Source organism: Ranitomeya variabilis, chromosome 1 (genome assembly GCF_051348905.1).
Source record: "Ranitomeya variabilis isolate aRanVar5 chromosome 1, aRanVar5.hap1, whole genome shotgun sequence".
Lineage (NCBI taxonomy): Eukaryota > Metazoa > Chordata > Amphibia > Anura > Dendrobatidae > Ranitomeya > Ranitomeya variabilis.
The window spans coordinates 530,778,249-530,804,492 of record NC_135232.1 but is presented as its reverse complement, the minus strand read 5'-3'; positions in this window follow the sequence as shown (position 1 = coordinate 530,804,492).

Sequence of the window (26,244 nt, the reverse complement as noted above, 5' to 3'; positions counted from 1 at the left end):
GAAGGTGGAAGCTCCGATTTAGACAGTGGAGGACAATTTGAATTAGGGACTGCAGACAGACTTAGTAGGCTGTCCCCTGTGGACCATGCATCCAACACATTAACCCATTGCGCCGTAATGGACACGTAATCTTCCGTGGCCATGCCTACAGGTCCATGCGTCTGTTGTCAGGTGCACCTTTGTACTCACAGATTGCCAGAGTGCATGGACAATGCGGTCTTCTACATGCTGGTGGAGGGTTGGGATGGCTTTTCTCGCAAAAGAAGTGTCGACTGGTTAGCTTGTAGCGTGGTACAGCGTAGTCCATCATGGCCTTATTAATAGTAAATAAAATATATAACTAGGCTCTATGAACTTTTAAATAGGTTCCAGGGGTACACGGGCAGCATTGGTGTGGTCAGTGGAGGAGTATTGCAAGTAGGGGCTGCAGACAGGCTATCAAAGGCCTAAAATAACAAACAGTAGGCAGTCATGGCAGTTTTACATCGGTTACATGGATACACAGGCAGGCACTCCAGGCAGCATTGTGGTCAGTGGAGGAGTATTGCAAGTAGGGGCTGCAGACAGGCTATCAAAGGCCTAAAATAACAAACAGTAGGCAGTCATGGCAGTTTTACATCGGTTACATGGATACACAGGCAGGCACTCCAGGCAGCATTGTGGTCAGTGGAGGAGTATTGCAAGTAGGGGCCGCAGACAGGCTATCAAAGGCCTAAAATAACAAACAGTAGGCAGTCATGGCAGTTTTACATCGGTTACATGGATACACAGGCAGGCACTCCAGGCAGCATTGTGGTCAGTGGAGGAGTATTGCAAGTAGGGGCTGCAGACAGGCTATCAAAGGCCTAAAATAACAAACAGTAGGCAGTCATGGCAGTTTTACATCGGTTACATGGATACACAGGCAGGCACTCCAGGCAGCATTGTGGTCAGTGGAGGAGTATTGCAAGTAGGGGCCGCAGACAGGCTATCAAAGGCCTAAAATAACAAACAATAGGCTCATGGCAGTTTTACAGCGGTTACATGGATACACAGGCAGCTAGGTGGTGAGTGGAGGAGTATTTAAAGTAAGGACCGCAGACAGGCTATCAAAGGCCTAACATAACAAACAATAGGCTCATGGCAGTTTTACAGCGGTTACATGGATAGACGGGCAGGCAGCTTGGTGGTGAGTGGAGGAGTATTTAAAGTAGGGACCGCAGACAGGCTATCAAAGGCCTAACATAACAAACAATAGGCTCATGGCAGTTTTACAGCGGTTACATGGATACACGGGCAGGCAGCTTGGTGGTGAGTGGAGGAGTATTTAAAGTAGGGACCGCAGACAGGCTTCAAAGGCCTAACATAAGAAAATGGGCTGGCTGTAGGCACTTTATAATTGGTTCCAGGGGTACATGGGCAGCAGTGGTCTGGCCAGTGGAGGACTAGTGGAAGGAGGGACCGCAGACAGGCTTCAAAGGCCTAACATAAAAAAATGGGCTGGCTGTAGGCACTTTATAATTGGTTCCAGGGGTACACGGGCAGCAGTGGTCTGGCCAGTGGAGGACTAGTGGAAGGAGGGACCGCAGACAGGCTTCAAAGGCCTAACATAAAAAAATGGGCTGGCTGTAGGCACTTTATAATTGGTTCCAGGGGTACACGGGCAGCAGTGGTCTGGTCAGTGGAGGACTAGTGGAAGGAGGGACCGCAGACAGGCTTCAAAGGCCTAACATAAAAAAATGGGCTGGCTGTAGGCACTTTATATAATTGGTTCCAGGGGTACACGGGCAGCAGTGGTCTGGTCAGTGGAGGACTAGTGGAAGGAGGGACCACAGACAGGCTTCAAAGGCCTAACATAAAAAAATGGGCTGGCTGTAGGCACTTTATAATTGGTTCCAGGGGTACACGGGCAGCAGTGGTCTGGTCAGTGGAGGACTAGTGGAAGGAGGGACCGCAGACAGGCTTCAAAGGCCTAACATAAAAAAATGGGCTGGCTGTAGGCACTTTATAATTGGTTCCAGGGGTACACGGGCAGCAGTGGTCTGGCCAGTGGAGGACTAGTGGAAGGAGGGACCGCAGACAGGCTTCAAAGGCCTAACATAAAAAAATGGGCTGGCTGTAGGCACTTTATAATTGGTTCCAGGGGTACACGGGCAGCAGTGGTCTGGTCAGTGGAGGACTAGTGGAAGGAGGGACCGCAGACAGGCTTCAAAGGCCTAACATAAAAAAATGGGCTGGCTGTAGGCACTTTATAATTGGTTCCAGGGGTACACGGGCAGCAGTGGTCTGGCCAGTGGAGGACTAGTGGAAGGAGGGACCGCAGACAGGCTTCAAAGGCCTAAAATAACAAACAATAGGCTCATGGCAGTTTTACAGCGGTTACATGGATACACGGGCAGGCAGCTTGGTGGTGAGTGGAGGAGTATTTAAAGTAGGGACCGCAGACAGGCTATCAAAGGCCTAAAATAACAAACAATAGGCTCATGGCAGTTTTACAGCGGTTACATGGATAGACGGGCAGGCAGCTTGGTGGTGAGTGAAGGAGTATTTAAAGTAGGGACCGCAGACAGGCTATCAAAGGCCTAACATAACAAACAATAGGCTCATGGCAGTTTTACAGCGGTTACATGGATACACGGGCAGGCAGCTTGGTGGTGAGTGGAGGAGTATTTAAAGTAGGGACCGGAGACAGGCTTCAAAGGCCTAACATAAGAAAATGGGCTGGCTGTAGGCACTTTATAATTGGTTCCAGGGGTACATGGGCAGCAGTGGTCTGGCCAGTGGAGGACTAGTGGAAGGAGGGACCGCAGACAGGCTTCAAAGGCCTAACATAAAAAAATGGGCTGGCTGTAGGCACTTTATAATTGGTTCCAGGGGTACACGGGCAGCAGTGGTCTGGCCAGTGGAGGACTAGTGGAAGGAGGGACCGCAGACAGGCTTCAAAGGCCTAACATAAAAAAATGGGCTGGCTGTAGGCACTTTATAATTGGTTCCAGGGGTACACGGGCAGCAGTGGTCTGGTCAGTGGAGGACTAGTGGAAGGAGGGACCGCAGACAGGCTTCAAAGGCCTAACATAAAAAAATGGGCTGGCTGTAGGCACTTTATAATTGGTTCCAGGGGTACACGGGCAGCAGTGGTCTGGTCAGTGGAGGACTAGTGGAAGGAGGGACCGCAGACAGGCTTCAAAGGCCTAACATAAAAAAATGGGCTGGCTGTAGGCACTTTATAATTGGTTCCAGGGGTACACGGGCAGCAGTGGTCTGGTCAGTGGAGGACTAGTGGAAGGAGGGACCGCAGACAGGCTTCAAAGGCCTAACATAAAAAAATGGGCTGGCTGTAGGCACTTTATAATTGGTTCCAGGGGTACACGGGCAGCAGTGGTCTGGCCAGTGGAGGACTAGTGGAAGGAGGGACCGCAGACAGGCTTCAAAGGCCTAACATAAAAAAATGGGCTGGCTGTAGGCACTTTATAATTGGTTCCAGGGGTACACGGGCAGCAGTGGTCTGGTCAGTGGAGGACTAGTGGAAGGAGGGACCGCAGACAGGCTTCAAAGGCCTAACATAAAAAAATGGGCTGGCTGTAGGCACTTTATAATTGGTTCCAGGGGTACACGGGCAGCAGTGGTCTGGCCAGTGGAGGACTAGTGGAAGGAGGGACCGCAGACAGGCTTCAAAGGCCTAAAATAACAAACAATAGGCTCATGGCAGTTTTACAGCGGTTACATGGATACACGGGCAGGCAGCTTGGTGGTGAGTGGAGGAGTATTTAAAGTAGGGACCGCAGACAGGCTATCAAAGGCCTAAAATAACAAACAATAGGCTCATGGCAGTTTTACAGCGGTTACATGGATACACGGGCAGCTTGGTGGTGAGTGGAGGAGTAGTGCAAGGAGTGCCTGTCCCAGTACTCCCAAAATATAAATAGATGTTAATGTCTCGCAAAACAACCAAAACAAAAAAAAAGGTGGCATACTTAGGTACAGGGGTGGGCTCATCTGCTGAGTTTCTGACATAGTAATTTGGCAGTAACTATTTAATGGTGCCAATATAGGACACAGACACAGACTACTTTAAGTTGCATCATAGATGTCTACAAATTTGTATTGTCAGTGCCAGACATTGAATGATGTCAGCAAATAGACTAAAGATTGGTGGAGCTGTGCGACATAATTTTGCATGTGGTAGAGCACATTTTGAGCTGGGGTAGGGGGGAACTCTCTAGAGGCCGGCGGGACCGCCCCAGGGCCCCTCATGTTACAACGGTGTGTCTGACGTTGGGTGCGCACCACCACCGCCAGAGACACTACATTGTACTATGAGGGACCCAGTAGCAATGCCGTCAACCAAAAGCGAGCACACCCACCTCTTCAGACAAACAGCAGTCTCACGGGTGCTTGCGCCAAGTCGCGATACCACGGCCCCGTGTGGGGAGTTTGGCCATTTAGGGAGGTGTAAACATGTCGTATGCTGTACAATCAGCTGCAGCAAATTAGACATTAGAAAAGTAATTCACAGGCAAGAGCCTTTCATAGGAAAGCTAGGTGTCGGCCGGGCAAGGTGGGGCAAAAGATTTCGAAATCCAGTTGTGGTTCATTTTAATGAATGTTAGATCGTCAACATTTTGGGTAGCCAGACGAGTCCTTTTTTCGGTTAATATTGAACCTGCAGCACTGAATACTCTTTCTGATAGGACACTTGCTGCCGGGCAAGCAAGCTCCTGCAATGCATATTCTGCCAATTCTGGCCAGGTGTCTAATTTGGAGGCCCAGTAATCAAATGGGAATGACGGTTGAGGGAGAACATCGATAAGGGATGAAAAATAGTTAGTAACCATACTGGACAAATGTTGTCTCCTGTCACTTTCAATTGATGCAGCAGTACCTGTCCTGTCTGCGGTCATAGCAAAATCACTCCACAACCTGGTCAGAAAACCCCTCTGTCCAACGCCACTTCTGATGTGTGCACCCCTAACACTCCTAGTCTGCTGCCCCCTGGAGCTCGTGTGAGAACGATCACGTGCGCTGTGTGCTGGGAATGCCTGAAGCAAACGGTCAACAAGAGTTGATTGTTTGGTTGCTAATATTAGTTCCAAGTTCTCATGTGGCATAATATTTTGCAATTTGCCTTTATAGCGTGGATCAAGGAGGCGGGCCAACCAGTAATCGTCATCGTTCATCATTTTCGTAATGCGTGTGTCCCTTTTTAGGATACGTAAGGCATAATCCGCCATGTGGGCCAAAGTTCCAGTTGTCAAATCTCCGGTTGTGATTGGTTGAGGGGCAGTTGCAGGCAAATCTACGTCACTTGTGTCCCTCAAAAAACCAGAACCCGGCCGTGACACGCAACCAATTTCCTGTGCCCCCGGGAAAGGTTCGGCATTAAAAATATACTCATCCCCATCATCCTCCTCGTCCTCCACCTCCTCTTCGCCCGCTACCTCGTCCTGTACACTGCCCTGACCAGACAATGGCTGACTGTCATCAAGGCTTTCCTCTTCCTCTGGTGCAGACGCCTGCTCCTTTATGTGCGTCAAACTTTGCATCAGCAGACGCATTAGGGGGATGCTCATGCTTATTACGGCGTTGTCTGCACTAACCAGCCGTGTGCATCCTCAAAGCACTGAAGGACTTGACACATGTCTTGTATCTTAGACCACTGCACACCTGACAACTCCATGTCTGCCATCCTACTGCCTGCCCGTGTATCCTCCCACAAATAAATAACAGCACGCCTCTGTTCGCACAGTCTCTGAAGCATGTGCAGTGTTGAGTTCCACCTTGTTGCAACGTCTATGATTAGGCGATGCTGGGGAAGGTTCAAAGACCGCTGATAGGTCTGCATACGGCTGGCGTGTACAGGCGAACGTCGGATATGTGAGCAAAGTGCACGCACTTTGAGGAGCAGGTCGGAGAACCCAGGATAAGTTTTCAATAAGCACTGCACCACCAGGTTTAAGGTGTGAGCCAGGCAAGGAATGTGTTTCAGTTGGGAAAGGGAGATGGCAGCCATGAAATTCCTTCCGTTATCACTCACTACCTTGCCTGCCTCAAGATCTACTGTGCCCAGCCACGACTGCGTTTCTTGTTGCAAGAACTCGGACAGAACTTCCGCGGTGTGTCTGTTGTCGCCCAAACACTTCATAGCCAATACAGCCTGCTGACGCTTGGCAGTAGCTGGCCCATAATGGGACAACTGGTGTGCAACAGTGTCATCTGCCGATGGAGTGGTTGGCAGACTGCGTTCTGTGGAAGAGCTGTAGCTTCTGCAGGAGGACGAGGAGGGGGTGCGAACGCCTACAGCCAACTGTTTCCTAGACCGTGGGCTAGGCACAACTGTCCCTAAATTGATGTCGCCTGTGGACCCTGCATCCACCACATTCACCCAGTGTGCCGTGATGGACACATAACGTCCCTGGCCATGCCTACTGGTCCATGCATCTGTAGTCAGGTGCACCTTTGTACTCACAGATTGCCTGAGTGCATGGACGATGCGCTGTTTAACATGCTGGTGCAGGGCTGGGATGGCTTTTCTGGAAAAAAAGTGTCGACTGGGTAGCTCGTATCGTGGTTCAGCGTACTCCATCAGGGCTTTGAAAGCTTCGCTTTCAACTAACCGGTAGGGCATCATCTCTAACGAGATTAGTCTAGCTATGTGGGCGTTAAAACACTGTGTACGCGGATGCGAGGATAAGTACTTCCTTTTTCTAACCAGAGTCTCATGTAGGGTGAGCTGGACTGGAGAGCTGGAGATCGTGGAACTTTCGGGTGTGCCGGTGTACATGGCAGACTGAGAGACGGTTGGAGACGGTATTGTTTCCGCCGGTGCCCTAGATGCAATATTTCCTCCTACAAAACTGGTGATTCCCTGACCCTGACTGCTTTTGGCTGGCAAAGAAACCTGCACAGATACTGCCGGTGGTGCGGAAAATGGTGGCCTTACAGTGACGGAAGGGATGTTGCGTTGCTGACTAGCTTCATTGGCCGAGGGTGCTACAACCTTAAGGGACGTTTGGTAGTTAGTCCAGGCTTGAAAATGCATGGTGGTTAAGTGTCTATGCATGCAACTAGTATTTAGACTTTTCAGATTCTGACCTCTGCTTAAGCTAGTTGAACATTTTTGACAGATGACTTTGCGCTGATCAGTTGGATGTTGTTTAAAAAAATGCCAGACTGCACTCTTCCTAGACTCGGATCCCTTTTCAGGGATTGCAGACTGAGCTTTAACCAGATGGCAACGCTGTGCTCCAACAGGTTTTGGCTTTGACACGCGTTTTGGGCCAGATACGGGCCCGGCAGATGGAACCTGTTGCGATGTTGATGCCTGCTGCGGCCCCTCCTCCACCTCCGCTTCTGAACTACTGCCACCTGCACCCTGTTCTCCCAATGGCTGCCAATCGGGGTCAATAACTGGGTCATCTATTACCTCCTCTTCGAGCTCGTGTGCAACTTCGTCTGTGTCACTGTGTCGGTCGGTGGTATAGCGTTCGTGGCGGGGCAACATAGTCTCATCAGGGTCTGATTGTGGATCTGTACCCTGAGAGGGCAATGTGGTGGTCTGAGTCAAAGGAGCAGCATAGTACTCTGGCTGTGGCTGTGCATCAGTGCACTCCATGTCAGAATCTACTTGTAATGGGCATGGCCTGTTAAATGTTTCACTTTCTAAGCCAGGGACGGTATGTGTAAAGAGCTCCATGGAGTGACCCGTTGTGTCGCCTGCTGCATCCTTCTCTCTTGTTGTAGTTTTTGCTGAGGAGGACAAGGAAGCGACTTGTCCCTGACCGTGAACATCCACAAGCGACGCGCTGCTTTTACATTTACCAGTTTCTGAAGAGGAGGCAAAAGAGCTAGAGGCTGAGTCTGCAATGTAAGCCAAAACTTGCTGTTGCTGCTCCGCCTTTAAAAGCGGTTTTCCTACTCCCAGAAAAGAGAGCGTTCGAGGCCTTGTGTAGCCTGACGACGAAACTGGCTCCACAGCTCCAGACTTAGGTGGAATATTTTTATCCCCACGACCACCTGATGCTCCACTACCACTACCATCATTACCAGCTGACAATGAACGCCCACGACGACCTCTTGCACCAGACTTCCTCATTGTTTTAAAATCTTAACCAAAGTAACTTTATTTGTTGCTGTCAAACAACTTACACGGTGAGCTATAACTTCAGTATGATTTCAATATCCCTTAACAGGTTGGTGAGACCACAAGGAAAATCAGGCACAATGTTACACACTCTGTTTTCTGTGGCACAAAATCACAGAGATGACACACACGCAGGACTGTCACTCAAGCACTAAAGTCAATATTAATCTCCCACCGAATTTATTTTTTTTTTTTTCTCAGGGAGACTTTAGAAACCAAATAATATTAAAAAAAAAAAAAAAAAAAGGCTTTCTATGGCCCACAATTAGAGAGAGAGAGGTGGCACACCCAGGAGTCAAGACTGGCGCACAAGCTGAAAGGGCAATATTACTCTCCCACTGTTTTTTTAAGTTTTTTTTTTATTTCAGGGAGACTTTAGAAACCAAATAATATTAAAAAAACCACAAAAAAAAATAGCCTTTCTATGGCCCACTGAATGAGAGAGAGAGGTGGCACACCCAGGAGTCAAGACTGGCACACAAGCTGAAAGGGCAATCTTACTCTCCCACTGTTTTTTTTTTTTTTTTTTTTTTTTTCAGGGAGACTTTAGAAACCCAATAATATTTAAAAAAAAAAAAAAGGCTTTCTATGGCCCACTGAATGAGAGGGAGAGAGGTGGCACACCCAGGAGTCAAGACTGGCACACAAGCTGAAAGGGCAATATTACTCTCCCACTGTTTTTTTATGTTTTTTTTTTTTTTTCAGGGAGACTTTAGAAACCAAATAATATTAAAAAAACCAAAAAAAAAATAGCCTTTCTATGGCCCACTGAATGAGAGAGAGAGGTGGCACACCCAGGAGTCAAGACTGGCACACAAGCTGAAAGGGCAATATTACTCTCCCACTGTTTTTTTATGTATTTTTTTTTTTTTAAGGGAGACTTTAGAAACCCAATAATATTTTTAAATAAAAAAAAAAAGGCTTTCTATGGCCCACTGAATGAGAGGGAGAGAGGTGGCACACCCAGGAGTCAAGACTGGCACACAAGCTGAAAGGGCAATATTACTCTCCCACTGTTTTTTTATTTATTTTTTTTTTTTTTCAGGGAGACTTTAGAAACCAAATAATAAGAAAAAAAATAAATAAATAAATAGGCTTTCTATAGCCCACTGAATGAGAGATAGCACACACAGCAGTGGCACACAAGCCCTGACTGAGGCCAATATTTTTCTCCCACTGATTGATGTAGTGTTTTTGTGTTGAGGTAGATTTTAGAACACAAATCAAGGAAAAAAAAAAAAATGCTTTCTATGGCCCACTGAATGAGAGAGAGGTGGCACACCCAGGAGTCAAGACTGGCACACAAGCTGAAAGGGCAATATTACTCTCCCACTGTTTTTTTATGTATTTTTTGTTTTTTAAGGGAGACTTTAGAAACCCAATAATATTTAAAAAAAAAAATAAATAGGCTTTCTATGGCCCACTGAATGAGAGGGAGAGAGGTGGCACACCCAGGAGTCAAGACTGGCACACAAGCTGAAAGGGCAATATTACTCTCCCACTGTTTTTTTATGTTTTTTTTTTTTTTTCAGGGAGACTTTAGAAACCAAATAATATTAAAAAAACCAAAAAAAAAATAGCCTTTCTATGGCCCACTGAATGAGAGAGAGAGGTGGCACACCCAGGAGTCAAGACTGGCACACAAGCTGAAAGGGCAATATTACTCTCCCACTGTTTTTTTATGTTTTTTTTTTTTTTTTTCAGGGAGACTTTAGAAACCAAATAATATTAAAAAAAACAAAAAAATAAATAGCCTTTCTATGGCCCACTGAATGAGAGAGAGAGGTGGCACACCCAGGAGTCAAGACTGGCACACAAGCTGAAAGGGCAATATTACTCTCCCACTGTTTTTTTAGGTTTTTTTTTTTTTTTTTCAGGGAGACTTTAGAAACCAAATAATATTAAAAAAAAAAAATAAATAAATAGGCTTTCTATAGCCCACTGAATGAGAGATAGCACACACAGCAGTGGCACACAAGCCCTGACTGAGGCCAATATTTTTCTCCCACTGATTGATGTAGTGTTTTTGTGTTGAGGTAGAATTTAGAACACAAATCACGGAAAAAATAAATAGGCTTTCTATGGCCCACTCAGTGAGAGATGGCACACACAGGGATGGCACTGTAGCAGAAATGCCAATCTTAATCTCCCACAAAAAAAACAAAAAAAAAACAGGGACTGTCCTACAATTACTATCTCCCTGCAGTAATCTAAGCCAGGTATGGCAGGCAGCAATAGGAGTGGACTGATGCACAAATTAACCCCTTAACGACCGCCGATACGCCTTTTAACGGCGGCCGCTAAGGGTACTTAAACCACAGCGCCGTTAATTAACGGCGCTGTGGAAAAAGTGAATAGCGCCCCCCAGAGTCGGATTTTCTCTGGGGTCTCGGTTGCCGAGGGTAGCCGAGACCCCAGAGAACATGATTCGGGGGGTTTTTACCGACCCCCGAGTTGCGATCGCCGGTAATTAACCGTTTACCGGCGGTCGCAACAAAAAAAAAAAAAACGCGATTTGCCGTTTAATTTCTCTGTCCTCCGATGTGATCGCACATCGGAGGACAGAGAAATGTGGTCCCCGATGGCCCCCAATAGCCCCCCAATACTTACCTACCTCCCCCGGTGCTCCTCGTGTCTCCCCATGGGCGCCGCCATCTTTTTTCCGGGAAAAAATGGCGGGCGCACGCGCACTGCGCCCGCCGCCCGGCACCCGGATGTTCTTTGGGGTCTCGGCTGCCGGGGGTAGCCGAGACCCCAAAGAACATGATCGGGGTCGATTTGCACCGACCCCTGCTTTGCGATCGCCGGTAATTAACAGTTTACCGGCGACCGCAAAAAAAAAAAAAAAAAAAAAAGCGATCAGTTATTTCTCTGTCCTCTGATGTGATCGCACATCAGAGGACAGAGAAATAGGGGGATTCGGGGACCCTATCATACTCACCCGGGGTCCCTGGGTCCTCTTCTGTCTTCTCCTGCCGGCCGGCTTTTTCATCATGGCGGGCGCATGCGCAGTGCGCCCGCCATCTGCTGCCATCTGCCGGCCGGCAGGAGAAGACAAGTTGGGGCTAAAATTAGGGTTAGGGTTAGGGTTAGGGTTAGGGTTAGAGTTAGGGTTAGGGTTAGAGTTAGGGTTAGGGTTAGAGTTAGGGTTAGGGTTAGAGTTAGGGTTAGGGTTGGGGCTAAATTTAGGGTTAGGGCTAGGGTTAGGCTACTTTCACACTAGCGTTTTTTGGCTTCCGTCGCAATGCGTCGTTGGAGAAAAAACGCATCCTGCAAAAGTGCTTGCAGGATGCGTTTTTTCTCCATTGGCTTGCATTAGCGACGCATTGCGACGGATTGCCACATGTCGCATCCGTCGTGCGACGGATGCGTCGTGCTTCGGCGGACCGTCAACACAAAAAAAACTACATGTAACTTTTTTGTGCAACGTGTCCCACATATTTCAGTGCCACGTGCCACGTATTTAAGTGACACGTGCCACGTATCAAAGTGCCACGTGCCACATATTTCAGTGCCACGTATCAAAGTGCCACGTGCCACGTATCAAAGTGCCACGTGCCACGTATCAAAGTGCCACGTGCCACGTATCAAAGTGCCACGTGCCACATCTTTCAGTGCCACGTGCCACGTATTTAAGAGACACGTGCCACGTATCAAAGTGCCACGTGCCACATATTTCAGTGCCACGTATTTAAGTGACACGTGCCACGTATAAAAGTGCCACGTGCCACATATTTCAGTGCCACGTATCAAAGTGCCACGTGCCACGTATCAAAGTGCCACGTGCCACGTATCAAAGTGCCACGTGCCACGTATCAAAGTGCCACGTGCCACGTATCAAAGTGCCACGTGCCACGTATCAAAGTGCCACGTGCCACGTATCAAAGTGCCACGTGCCACATATTTCAGTGCCACGTGCCACGTATCAAAGTGCCACGTGCCACGTATCAAAGTGCCACGTGCCACATCTTTCAGTGCCACGTGCCACGTATTTAAGAGACACGTGCCACGTATCAAAGTGCCACGTATCACGTATTTCAGTGCCACGTATTTAAGTGACACGTATCACGTATAAGTGCCACGTGTCACGTATTTAATTGCCACATATTTAAGTGCCACGTATCAAGATTTTCCATGGAGAACAGACACATCCAGAGATATGTCAGCTCTCCACGGCTGCAGCAACACACTGACAGGAGCCATAGTTCCTGTCGGTGTGTCACTGCGCATGCGCGAGCGAGTTTACCGGCGGTCATTGACCCCGGCACTCTCGCTTAACGGCAGTGCTGCGTGGGAAAGTTCAACGCAGCTGTACTGCTGTTAACCGAGACGCCGGAGTCATTGAACTCCGGAACAGTACGCGATACACTGCTAGGAGCTTCGCTCCTGGCAGTGTATCGCCGGAGAGCAGCCGATCGGCGTGGGACACTCGTTTTATGGATTCTGCGGACAGGGAGTATGAATTTGGTTTATTATTTTTGGATTTTTTCCTGGAGGATCGAGGGCTTCGCCTACAAGTGTGCTGTTGGTGAGTATATACTCTGTGTTATGTGTTGTATGTACTGTGTGTCATGTATGTGTATTGTGTGTAGGTGTTTTGTGTAACTTTACAATTGTGCTAAGTCGCCGGACACAGGGACAACTCTCCCATCCTAATACCGGATGGGAGTAGTAGTCCCATACGGCGACTTAGCACAATGGTGGCACTAGCGTCGCATGGGGACACACACACGCACACACACGCACACACACACACAGAAGGACTCCATGCTGCTTCACTGGGGGGCGGGGGCTTCCCTCTTCCTGTCCGACGTCACGTCCGGTCCTGGGTGTCAACCCCTCCGTACAAAGACGCCGACACCCAGGACAAAGGTGCTGTGTGTGGAAGGTAATATGGGGCCCTAGGGGGATACGCAGACACGCCGCTGCCTAAAGAATTGACATGTCAATTCTTTTTACGCCGGCGTGTTTGCAGACAAAAGCGCCGCGTTTTTTTGCGGTGTGTCTGAACGGCAAAGTGAATTTCTCATTCACTTTGCCGGCAGACGAAAATGACATTGCGCATTTTTGAAAAGCGCCCGCAAAATAGCGCTCAAAAATGCGCTATGTCTGAAAGTAGCCTAAGGCTTCTTTCACACTTGCGTCGGTACGGGGCGGTCGCAATGCGTCGGCCCAATGTACCGACGCACGTTGTGAAAATTGTGCACAACGTGGGCAGCGGATGCAGTTTTTCAACGCATCCGCTGCCCAGTCTATGTCCTGGGGAGGAGGGGGCAGAGTTACGGCCACGCATCCGCGGAAATGTTTAGGTACATCAGGGGGTCTCCAAACACGACAGCCAATTTTGCGCTAAAAAAGTCAAATGGTACTCCCTCCCTTCTGAGCTCTGCCGTGCGCCCAAACAGTGGTTTACCCCCACATATGGGGCATCAGCGTACTCGGGATAAATTGGACAACAACTTTTGGGGTCCAATTTCTCCTGTTACCCTTGTGAAAATAAAAACTTGGGGGCTAAAAATCTTTTTTGTTGGAAAAAAATATATTTTTTTATTTTCACTACTCTGCATTATAAATTTCTGTGAAGCACTTGAGCTTTCAAAGTTCTCACCACATATCTAGATAAGTTCCTTAGGGGGTCTAGTTTCCAAAATTTGGTCACTTGTGGGGGTTTCTACTGTTTAGGTACATTAGGGGTCTGCAAACGCAACATAACGCCCGCAGACAATTCTATCAAAGTCTGCATTGCAAAATGGCGCTCCTTCCCTTCCGAGCTCTGCCGTGCGCCCAAACAGTGGTTTACCCCCACATATGGGGTACCAGCATACTCAGGACAAATTGGACAACAACTTTTGGGGTCCAATTTCTCTTGTTACCCTTGTGAAAATAAAAATTTGGGGGCTAAAAAAATCTTTTTTGTGGGAAAAAAAATATTTTTTATTTTCACTACTCTGCATTATAAACTTCTGTGAAGCACTTGGGCATTCAAAGTTCTCACCACATATCTAGATAAGTTCCTTGGGGGGTCTATTTTCCAAAATGGGGTCACTTGTTGGGGGTTTCTACTGTTTAGGTACATTAGGGGTCTGCAAAGGCAACATAACGCCCGCAGACAATTCTATCAAAGTCTGCATTCCAAAATGGCACTCCTTCCCTTCCGAGCTCTGCCATGCGCCCAAACAGTGGTTTACCCCCACATATGGGGTACCAGCATACTCAGGACAAATTGGACAACAACTGTTGGGGTCCAATTTCTCTTGTTACCCTTGTGAAAATAAAAACTTGGGGGCTAAAAAATCTTTATTGTTAAAAAATATATATTTTTTATTTTCACGACTCTGCATTATAAACTTCTGTGATGCACTTGGGCATTCAAAGTTCTCACTAAACATCTAGATAAGTTCCATGGGGGGTCTAGTTTCCAAAATGGGGTCACTTTTGGGGGGTTTCTGCTGTTTAGGCACATCAGGGGCTCTCCAAACGCGACATGGCGTCCGATCTCAATTCCAGTCAATTTTGCATTGAAAAGTCAAATGGCGCTCCTTTGCTTCCGAGCTCAGCCATGCGCCCAAACAGTGGTTTACCCCCACATATGGGGTGTCGGCGTACTCAAGACAAATTGTACAACAGCTTCTGGGGTCCATTTTCTCCTGTTACCCTTGGTAAAATAAAAATTTGGAGGCAAAAAGATCATTTTTGTAGAAAAAATGCGATTTTTTTATTTTCACGGCTCTACGTTATAAACTTCTGTGAAGCACCTGGGGGTTTAAAGTGCTCACCACACATCTAGATAAGTTCCTTAAGGGGTCTAGTTTCCAAAATGGTGTCATATGTGGGGGGTCTCTACTGTTTAGGCACATCAGCGGCTCTCCAAACGTGACATGGCGTCCGATCTCAATTCCAGCCAATTCTACATTGAAAAAGTAAAACGACACTCCTTCTCTTCCAAGCTCTGCGGTGCGCCCAAACAGTGGTTTACCCCCATATATGGGGTATCGACGTACTCAGGAGAAATTGCAAAACAACTTTTGTGGTCTAATTTCTCCTGTTACCCTTGTGAAAATAAAAATTTGGGGGCAAAAAGATCATTTTTGTAGAAAAAATGAGATTTTTTATTTTCACGGCTCTACGTTATAAACTTCTGTGAAGCACTTGGGGGTTCAAAGTGCTCACCACACATCTAGATAAGTTCCTTGGGGGGTCTAGTTTCCAAAATGGTATCACTTGTGGGGGGTTTCCACTGTTTAGGCACATCAGGGACTCTCCAAACGCGACATGGCATCCGATCTCAATTCCAGCCAATTCTGCATTGAAAAAGTCAAACGGTGCTCCTTCACGTCCAAGCTCTGCGGTGCGCCCAAACAGTGGTTTACCCCCATATATGGGGTATCGACGTACTCAGGAGAAATTGCACAACAACTTTTGTGGTCTAATTTCTCCCGTTACCCTTGTGAAAATAAAAATTTGGGGGCAAAAAGATCATTTTTGTAGAAAAAATGAGATTTTTTATTTTCACGGCTCTACGTTATAAACTTCTGTGAAGCACTTGGGGGTTCAAAGTGCTCACCACACATCTAGATAAGTTCCTTGGGGGGTCTAGTTTCCAAAATGGTATCACTTGTGGGGGGTTTCCACTGTTTAGGCACATCAGGGACTCTCCAAACGCGACATGGCATCCGATCTCAATTCCAGCCAATTCTGCATTGAAAAAGTCAAACGGTGCTCCTTCACTTCCAAGCTCTGCGGTGCGCCCAAACAGTGGTTTACCTCCACATATGGGGTATCGACGTACTCAGGAGAAATTGCACAACAACTTTTGTGGTCTAATTTCTCCTGTTACCCTTGTGAAAATAAGAATTTGTGGGCGAAAAAATCATTTTTGTGAAAACAAATGCGATTTTTTATTTTCACGGCTCTACGTTATAAACTTCTGTGAAGCACTTGGGGGTTCAAAGTGCTCACCACACATCTAGATAAGTTCCTTGGGGGGTCTAGTTTCCAAAATGGTGTCACTTGTGGGGGGTTTCCACTGTTTAGGCACATTAGGGGCTCTCCAAACGCGACATGGCGTCCGATCTCAATTCCAGCCAATTCTGCATTGAAACAGTCAAACGGTGCTCCTTCACTTCCAAGCTCTGCGGTGCGCCCAAACAGTGGTTTACCTCCACATATGGGGTATCGGCGTACTCAGGAAAAATTGCCCAACAAAATTTGTGGTTAAATTTCTGTTTTTACACTTGTGAAAATTAAAAAAAATGGTTCTGAAGTAAAATGTTTGCAAAAAAAAGTAAAATGTTAATTTTTTTCTTCCACATTGTTTTAGTTCCTGTGAAGTACGTAAAGGGTTAATAAACTTCTTGAATGTGGTTTTGAGCAGCTTGAGGGGTGCAGTTTTTAGAATGGTGTCACACTTGGTTATTTTCTATCATATAGACCCCTCAAAATCACTTCAAAGGTGATGTGGTCCCTAAAAAAAACATGGTGTTGTAAAAATGAGAAATTGCTGGTCAACTTTTAACCCTTATAACTCCCTAACAAAAAAAAAAATTGTTTCCAAAATTGTGCTGATGTAAAGTAGACATGTGAGAAATGTTATTTATTAACTATTTTTTGTGACATATCTCTCTGATTTAAGGGCATAAAAATACAAAGTTTGAAAATTGCAAAATTTTAAAAATTTTCGCCATATTTCCATTTTTTTCATAAATAATCGCAAATAATATCGAAGAAATGTTACCACTAACTTGAAGTACAACATGTCACGAAAAAACAATCTCAGAATCAGCGGGATCCGATAAAGCGTTCCAGAGTTATAACCTCATAAAGTGACACTGGTCAGAATTGTAAAAATTGGCTCGGTCATTAAGTACCAAATTGGCTCTGTCACTAAGGGGTTAAATAAAAAGTGTGGACAAACAAAAAAGATAGCTGTGCAGAAAGGAAGGAACAAGAGGATATGTGCTTTGAAAAAAGCAGTTGGTTTCCACAGTGGCGTACACACAGCAATACAGCTATCACGGAGCCTTCTAGGGCAGCCCAATGAGCTACAGCACTGAGGGGAAAAAAAAAAAAAATAGCTTCCACAGTCCCTGCACACCGAAGGTGGTGTTGGACAGTGGAAATCGCTGCAGCACAAGCGGTTTGGTGGTTAGTGGACCCTGCCTAACGCTCTCCCTGCTTCTGACGAAGCGGCAGCAACCTGTCCCTAAGCTCAGATCAGCAGCAGTAAGATGGCGGTCGGCGGGAACGCCCCTTTATAGCCCCTGTGACGCCGCAGACAGCAAGCCAATCACTGCAATGCCCTTCTCTAAGATGGTGGGGACCAGGATCTATGTCATCACGCTGCCCACACTCTGCGTTCACCTTCATTGGCTGAGAAATGGCGCTTTTCGCGTCATTGAAACGCGACTTTGGCGCGAAAGTCGCGTACCGCATGGCCGACAAGCACAGGGGTCGGATCGGGTTTCATGAGACGCCGACTTAGCCAAAAGTCGGCGACTTTTGAAAATGATCGACCCGTTTCGCTCAACCCTAGTGGTGTCTCTATATAGGGGGATGTCTGAATGTAGGAGATATGTCTGTATATAGAGGGATGTCTGTATATAGGAGTGGTGTCTGTATATAGGAGTGGTGTCTGTATATAGGAGTGGTGTCTGTATATAGAGGGATGTCTGTATATAGGAGTGGTGTCTGTATACAAAGGGATGTCTGTATATAGGAGTGGTGTCTGTATATAGAGGGATGTCTGTATATAGGAGTGGTGTCTGTATAAAGAGGGAAGTCTGTATATAGGAGTGGTGTCTGTATACAGAGGGATGTCTGTATATAGGGGTGGTGTCTGTATATGGAGGGATGTCTGTATATAAGAGTGGTGTCTGTATATAGGGGGATGTCTGTATATAGGAGTGGTGGCTGTATATAGAGGGATGTCTGTATATAAGAGTGTTGTCTGTATATAGAGGGATGTCTGTATATAGGAGTGGTGTCTTTATATAGAGGGATGTCTGTATATAGGAGTGGTGTCTGTATACAGAGGGATGTCTGTATATAGGAGTGGTGTCTGTATATAGAGGGATGTCTGTATATAGGAGTGGTGTCTGTATAAAGAGGGATGTCTGTATATAGGAGTGGTGTCTGTATACAGAGGGATGTCTGTATATAGGAGTGGTGTCTGTATATGGAGGGATGTCTGTATATAAGAGTGGTGTCTGTATATAGGGGGATGTCTGTATATAGGAGTGGTGGCTGTATATAGAGGGATGTCTGTATATAAGAGTGTTGTCTGTATATAGAGGGATGTCTGTATATAGGAGTGGTGTCTTTATATAGAGGGATGTCTGTATATAGGAGTGGTGTCTGTATATAGAGGGATGTCTGTATATAGGAGTGGTGTCTGTATATAGGGGGATGTCTGTAAATAGGAGTGGTGTCTGTATATAGAGGGATGTCTGTATATAGGAGAGATGTCTGTATATAGAGGGATGTCTGCATATAGGAGTGGTGTCTGTATATAGAGGGATGTCTGTATATAGGAGTGGTGTCTGTATATAGGGGGATGTCTGTATATAGGGGAATGTCTGTATATAGGGGGATGTCTGTATATAGGAGTGGTGTCTGTATATAGAGGGATGTCTGTATATAGGAGAGATGTCTGTATATAGAGGGATGTCTGTATATAGGAGAGATGTCTGTATATAGAGGGATGTCTGTATATAGGAGTGGTGTCTGTATATAGAGGGATGTCTGTATATAGGAGAGATGTCTCTATATAGAGGGATGTCTGTATATAGGAGTGGTGTCTGTATATAGGAGTGGTGTCTGTATATAGGGGGATGTCTGTATATAGGAGAGATGTCTGTATATAGAGGGATGTCTTTATATAGGAGTGGTGTCTGTATATAGAGGGATGTCTGTATATAGGAGTGGTGTCTGTATATAGGGGGATGTCTGTATATAGGAGTGGTGTCTGTATATAGAGGGATGTCTGTACATAGGAGTGGTGTCTGTATATAGGGGGATGTCTGTATATAGGAGTGGTGTCTGTATATAGAGGGATGTCTGTATATAGGAGAGATGTCTGTATATAGAGGGATGTCTGTATATAGGAGTGGTGTCTGCATATAGAGGGATGTCTGTATATAGGAGTGGTGTCTGTATATAGGGGGATCTCTGTATATAGGAGTGGTGTCTGTAGATAGAGGGATTTCTGTATGTAGGAGTGGTGTCTGTATATAGAGGGATGTCTGTATATAGGAGTGGTGTCTCTATACAGAGGGATGTCTGTATATAGGAGTGGTGTCTGTATATAGAGGGGTGTCTGTATATAAGAGTGGTGTCTGTATATAAGAGTGGTGTCTGTATATAGAGGGATGTCTGTATATAGGAGTGGTGTCTGTATATAGGGGGATGTCTGTATATAGGAGTGGTGTCTGTATATAGGGGGATATCTGTATATAGGAGTGGTGTCTGTATATAGAGGGATGTCTGTATATAGGAGTGGTGTCTGTATATAGAGGGATGTCTGTATATAGAAGTGGTGTCTGTATACAGAGGGATGTCTGTATATAGGAGTGGTGTCTGTATATAGAGGTATGTCTGTATATAGGAGAGATGTCTGTATATAGAAGGATGTCTGTATATAGGAGTGGTGTCTGTATATAGAGGGATGTCTGTATATAGGAGTGGTGTCTGTATACAGAGGGATGTCTGTATACTGGAGTGGTGTCTGTATGCAGAGGGATGTCTGTATATAGGAGTGGTGTCTGTATACAGAGGGATGTCTGTATATAGGAGTGGTATCTGTATATAGGGGGATGTCTGTATATAGGAGTGGTGTCTGTATATAGAGGGATGTCTGTATATAGGAGTGGTGTCTGTATATAGAGGGATGTCTGTATATAGGAGTGGTGTCTGTATATAGAGGAATGTCTGTATATAGAAGTGGTGTCTGTATATAGAGGAATGTCCGTATATAGGAGAGATGTCTGTATATAGGGGGATGTCTGTATATAGGAGAGATGTCTGTATATAGGGGGATGTTTGTATATAGGAGAGATGTCTGTATATAGGAGTGGTGTCTGTATATAGAGGGATGTCTGTTTATAGGAGTGGTGTCTGTATATAGGGGGATGTCTGTATATAGGAGTGGTGTCTGTATTTAGAGGGATGTCTGTATATAGGAGTGGTGTCTGTATACAGAGGGATGTCTGTATATAGGAGTGGTGTTTGTATATAGAGGGATGTCTGTATATAGGGCGATGTCTGCATATAGGAGTGGTGTCTGTATATAAGGGGATGTCTGTATATAGAAGTGGTGTCTGTATGTAGGGGGATGTCTGTATAAAGGAGTGGTGTCTGTATATAGAGGGATGTCTGTATATAGGAGTGGTGTCTCTATATAGGGGGATGTCTGTATATAGTAGAGATGTCTGTATATAGGGGGATGTCTGTAAATAGGAGTGGTGTCTCTATATAGGGGGATGTCTGAATATAGGAGTGGTGTCTGTATATAGGGGGATGTCTGTATATAGGAGTGGTGTCTGTATATAGAGGGATGTCTGTATATAGGAGAGGTGCCTGCATATAGGAGTGGTGTCTGTATATAGGAGTGGTGTCTGTATATAGAGGGATGTCTTTATATAGAAGTGGTGTCTGTATATAGGGGGATGTCTGTATATTGTAGTGCTGTCTGTATATAGGGGTATGTCTGTATATAGGAGTGGTATCTGTATATAGAGGGATCTCTGTGTATGGTAGTGGTGTCTGTATATAGAGGGATGTCTGTATGTAGGAGTTGTGTCTGTATGTAGGAGTGGTGTCTGTATATAGGAGTGATGTCTGTATATAAGATGATGTGGCCAAAGGGGCTACCAAGGATTCCTGCTTGTCAAAATGGCTACCAAGGGGCCAAAGTTGCTAACAAGGGGCCCCGCACATCAAAGTGGCTACCAAGGGGACAAATTGGATACCCAGAGTCAGGGCCCTGCATGCCAGACTTGCTCCTGAGGTTCATTGGCAGCTGGCAGCGCTGTTCAAGCACCATGTATTTCCTTCAGGAAATGCCCATCTAGTTATAGTGCTTTGGAACAAAGCACTATACTGTTATTCCACCGTGGTAAACTTCTTATTCTTATTATTCAGTCCGCACGTAATGCGGCCCGAACCGCTAAACTCACAGACTCCAGTGAGGTGTCATTTCGAAGCCAGCATCCCCAAGAGGTGTGCTAAGTATTTTTCGTGCCGATCGGAGTTGTAGTTTTTGCGCAATTTGTGTTTGAAAAAAGTCTTTCAATGCGTTTCAATAGAGAAATTTTCCTATACGTTTATAATGGGCTGGTTTCTGAGGCAATTTCTAAAAATAACTGCCACCTGGCTGATTAGCTCATTGATATGCGCAGTCAGACACAGTTACTATGCCAACGCCTATGAAATCTACATCAGCTCACCAGGTCACAAGTTTTGTCAGATAATATCAGCTCTTAAAGTGACAGTACAGCACAATTCCAAACCACTATCTGTAGTCTTATAATTATTAGATGGTGGCCCAATTCTAACTCATCGGGTATTCTAGAATATGCATGTCCACGTAGTATATTGCACAGCCACGCAGTATACAGTGCAGAGCCGCGCAGTACACAGCGCAGAGCCGCGCAGTACACAGCGCAGAGCCGCGCAGTATAAAGCGCAGAGCCGCGCAGTACACAGCGCAGAGCCGCGCAGTACACAGCGCAGAGCTGTGCAGTACACAGCGCAGAGCCGCGCAGTATAAAGCGCAGAGCCGTGCAGTACACAGCGCAGAGCCGCGCAGTAGACAGCGCAGAGCCGTGCAGTACAGAGCGCAGAGCCGCACAGTATAAAGCGCAGAGCCGCGCAGTATACCGCGCAGAGCCGCGCAGTACACAGCGCAGAGCCGTGCAGTACACAGCGCAGAGCCGCGCAGTATAAAGTGCAGAGCCGTGCAGTACACAGCGCAGAGCCGCGCAGTACACAGCACAGAGCCGCGCAGTACACAGCGCAAAGCCGCGCAGTATAAAGCGCAGAGCCGCGCAGTACACAGCGCAGAGCCGCGCAGTACACAGCGCAGAGCCGCGCAGTACACAGCGCAGAGCCGCGCAGTATAAAGCGGAGAGCCGCGCAGTACACAGCGCAGAGCCGAGCAGTACACAGGGCAGAGCCGCGCAGTACACAGCACAGAGCCGCGCAGTACACAGCGGAGAGCCGCGCAGTACACAGCGCAGAGCCGAGCAGTACACAGCGCAGAGCCGCGCAGTACACAGCGCAGAGCCGCGCAGTACACAGCGCAGAGCCGCACAGTACATAGCGCAGAGCCGCGCAGTATACAGCGCAGAGCCACGCAGTACACAGCGCAGAGCCGCGCAGTACAGAGCGCAGAGCCGCACAGTATAAAGTGCAGAGCCGCGCAGTACACAGCGCAGAGCCGCGCAGTACACAGCGTAGAGCCACGCAGTATGCAGCGCAGAGCCGCGCAGTACACAGCGCAGAGCCGCGCAGTACACAGTGCAGAGCCGCGCAGTACACAGCACAGAGCCGCCCAGTACACAGCGCAGAGCCACCCAGTATACAGCGCAGAGCCGCGCAGTATACAGCGCAGAGCCGCGCAGTACACAGCGTAGAGCCACGCAGTATGCAGCGCAGAGCCGCGCAGTATACAGCGCAGAGCCGCGTAGTATACAGCGCAGAGCCCCGCAGTATACAGCGCAGAGCCGTGCAGTACACAGTGCAGAGCCGCGCAGTACACAGCGCAGAGCCGCGTAGTATACAGTGCAGAGCCCCGCAGTATACAGCGCAGAGCCGTGCAGTACACAGTGCAGAGCCGCGCAGTACACAGCGCAGAGCCGCGCAGTATACAGCGCAGACACGCGCAGTACACAGCACGGACACGCGCAGTACACAGCGCAGAGCCGCGCAGTACACAGCGCAGAGCCGCGTAGTATACAGCGAAGAGCCACGCAGTATATAGCGCAGAACGCGCAGTACACAGTGCAGAGCCGCGCAGTACACAGCGCAGAGCCGTGCAGTACACAGCGCAGAGCCGCGCAGTACACAGCGCAGAGCCGCGCAGTACACAGCGCAGAGGCACGCAGTATACAGCGCAGAGCCGCGTAGTATACAGCGCAGAGCCGCGTAGTATACAGCGCAGAGCCGCGTAGTATACAGCGCAGAGCCACGCAGTATACAGCGCAGAGCCACGCAGTATACAGCGCAGAGCCACGTAGTTATACTGCCCAGTCACGTAGTATATTGTCCAGTCACATAGTATACTGCATATCCCTGTTAAAAAAAAAAAAGAATTAAAATAAAAAAGTTACATACTCACCTCCTGGAGCGGCCGGTATCTGATGGTTGTTGCACCTCCTAGAGCGGCCGGTACACGATGCTTGTTGCAGCTGGAGTGGCCGGTACCCGATGCTTGTTGCGCGCTCCGGTCCCAAGAGTGCATTGCGGTCTCACGAGATGATGACGTAGCGGTGTTGTGAGACAGAAAGACGGAAGTGCCCTTAGACAATTATATAGTAGATTACCCCGCTCACCAATTCGGAACCCGAGAGGCCCGGCCCACCAAATCGGACCCCGAGGGGCCCGGCCCACCAAATCGGACCCAGAGTGACCCCGCCCCCTAAATCGGACCCAGAGTGACCCCGCCCACCAAATCGGACCCAGAGTGGCTCCGCCCACCAAATCGGACCCAGAGTGACCCCTTCCACCAAATCAGACCCAGAGTGACCCCTTCCACCAAATCGGACCCAGAGTGACCCCTTCCATTAAATCGGGCCCAGAGTGACCCCGCCCACCAAATCGGACCCAGAGTGACCCCACCCACCAAATCGGACCCTGAGGTGCCCAGCCCACCAAATCAGACCCTGAGGTGCCCAGCCCACCAAATCGGACCGAGTGACCCCACCCACCAAATCGGACCCAGAGTGACCCCTTCCACCAAATCAGACCCAGAGTGACCCCTTCCACCAAATCGGACCCAGAGTGACCCCTTCCATTAAATCGGGCCCAGAGTGACCCCGCCCACCAAATCGGACCCAGAGTGACCCCACCCACCAAATCGGACCCTGAGGTGCCCAGCCCACCAAATCAGACCCTGAGGTGCCCCGCCCACCAAATCGGACCCAGAGTGGCTCCGCCCACCGAATCGGACCCTAGATTTACCCCGCCCACAAAATCAGACCCAGATTGACCCAACCCACCAAATCGGACCGCCTGAGGGGCACCCAAGTGTGAAAGTCTTGCAGGGGCAGCCCGGGCACCATTCCAAAGCACTATCTGTAGTTCCTTCAGGAAATACCCATCTAGTTATTATTCTTCTTCTTCTCCGTGTTTTCCGCAATTAATGCGGCCCGAACCGCTCGGCGCAGAGACCCCGTTCAGGCGGCGTTTCGAAGGCCTCGGTGGGGACAGGTGTGCTATGACTTTTATAGTCGATCCGATATGTAGATTTTATTTAAATCGCATTTTTTTAAAAAAAATTTCCCATAGGAAATAATGGCGAACTTTCCATTACCCCCAACTTGACCTTCCAAAGATGGCAGCTATGCAAATGTACGGTGTCCATTTTAGGACATGATCATTTATCAAAGTCAAACATCAGAATAAAGTGACTATGACACCCTCTCCTCCCGTGTGTGAAAAGTAAGTGCCCCCCCGGCCCCGTGTGTGAAAAGTAAGTGTCCCCCCCCGGCCCCGTGTGCAAAAGTAAGTGCGCCCCCGGCCCCGTGTGCAAAAGTAAGTGCGCCTCCGGCCCCGTGTGCAAAAGTAAGTGCGCCCCCGGCCCCGTGTGCAAAAGTAAGTGCTCCCCCGGCCCCATGTGCAAAAGTAAGTGCTCCCCCGGCCCCGTGTGCAAAAGTAAGTGCGCCCCCGGCCCCGTGTGCAAAAGTAAGTGCGCCCCCGGCCCCGTGTGCAAAAGTAAGTGTGCCCCCGGCCCCGGGTGTGGAAAAGTAAGTGCCCCCCTGGTCCCGGGTGTGGAAAAGTAAGTGGCCCCCCGGTCCCGTGTGTGAAAAGTGCTGCTGTAAAGCTGGCAGCGCTGTTCAAGCACCATGTATTTCCTTCAGGAAATGCCCATCTAGTTTATTATGGTGCTTGAACCTCCTAGGTTCAAGCAACATATTGTAATCCGATTTCTTATATTTTATTATTATGGTGCTTGAACCTCCTAGGTTCAAGCAACATATTGTAATCCGATTTCTCATATTTTATTATGGTGCTTGAACCTCCTAGGTTCAAGCAACATATTGTAATCCGATTTCTTATATTTTATTATTATTATGGTGCTTGAACCTCCTAGGTTCAAGCAACATATTGTAATCCGATTTCTTATATTTTATTATAGTGCTTTGGAACAAAGCACTATACTGTTATTCCATCGTGGATAACTTCTTCTTATTATAGTGCTTTGGAACAAGGCACTATACTGTTATTCCATCGTGGATAACTTCTTCTTATTCTTATTATTATAGTGCTTTGGAACAAAGCACTATACTGTTATTCCATCGTGGTAAACTTCTTATTCTTATTATTATAGTGCTTTGGAACAAAGCACTATACTGTTATTCCACCGTGGTAAACTTCTTATTATTATTATAGTGCTTTGGAACAAAGCACTATACTGTTATTCCACCGTGGTAAACTTCTTATTATAGTGCTTTGGAACAAAGCACTATACTGTTATTCCACCGTGGATAACTTCTTCTTCTTATTATTCTTATTCTTATTATTATTCAGTCCGCACGTAATGCGGCCCGAACCGCTTCACTCACAGACTCCAGTGAGGTGTCATTTCGAAGCCAGCGTCCCCAAGAGGTGTGCTAAGTATTTTTCGTGTCGATCGGATTTGTAGTTTTGGCGCAATTTGCGTTTGAAAATGTTTTTTCCCCTCATTGTAATGCTTTTCAATAGGGAAATTTTCACATAGGTTATAATGGCCGGGTTTCTGAGGCAATTTGAAATGTACCTGCCACCTGGCTGATTAGCTCATTGATATGCTCAGTCAGGCCCAGTTACTATGCCAACGCCTGCGAACTGTACATGACCCTAGCAGGACAGTTTTGGCAGATAATATCAGCTCTTAAAGTGATAGCACAGCACAATTTCAAAGCACTATC